Source organism: Propithecus coquereli, unplaced genomic scaffold (genome assembly GCF_000956105.1).
Source record: "Propithecus coquereli isolate 6110/MARCELLA unplaced genomic scaffold, Pcoq_1.0 Scaffold140, whole genome shotgun sequence".
NCBI classification, from domain to species: Eukaryota; Metazoa; Chordata; class Mammalia; order Primates; family Indriidae; genus Propithecus; species Propithecus coquereli.
In genome coordinates this window covers 2695606-2696505 of record NW_012138303.1, presented here as the reverse complement: position 1 = coordinate 2696505, position 900 = coordinate 2695606, and positions in this window count along the sequence as shown.

The window sequence follows — 900 nt, the reverse complement described above, 5'->3', positions numbered from 1 at the left end:
CTTTATTTGGATAGATTTCAAAAATCTGTTTCCTGTTCTGGCCACTCACAACAAAAATAACGTATATAAAATTACATTCAGCATCTTTCTGTATCTGTCCTCCCTCACTTTCTCTCTTCTTTCTCTTCCTCTCTTTCTCTCAGTTTCTTCCCATTTCTTAATGGCGTCATCATTTTCTATCATAAAGAATTGCCATTTTGGGCTTGCTCTAGATAATCCTGATATCTAGACAATCACCAATTTAATTTCAGATTTTATTTTACTCAATGATACTATTCATAACTACCCCTTTCTATTCATACATCTATCACACAATTTTGTAATACTCATGGATTGCAGCAACACTTGCTGAATTTCTTCCTTGAGTTTAGATTCTTCTGCATCAAATCCACATTGAGTACTAAGTGGATCTGGATAATACCAAATTTATCCTGCTAAAATATTACTCTCAATACCGTACTTTCTTGTTTAAGACATTAACCATTTTTCTGCAGTTTATTCATTCAGGCAATATTTCAACAAATGGCCTATGCATCTATGAGGTATCAGGCATCACACTTGACTGAGAGAGTAAGTTGTAAACAAGGCAACATGATTCCAACCCACCTCTAGGACTTTCAGAATTTTGTATCTAAGATAATCATTTCCATTATTTAAGGTTCAATAGAGATTATATCCTTCATACAACTTTCTCTGACTCCTTGCACATATCTTTGATTTCTCTCCTCTCTCAGATACTACAGCACTTTTAGTCTATTCTAAATAATCTGGATCTGTGCTGTCCAATGAGATAGCTATTAGCAGTACGTGGCTGTTTACATTTACATGTAAATTAATTGCAATGAAATAAAATAAAAATTTTTTTCCTCATTTTCACTAGCTATATTTCAAGCACTCAGT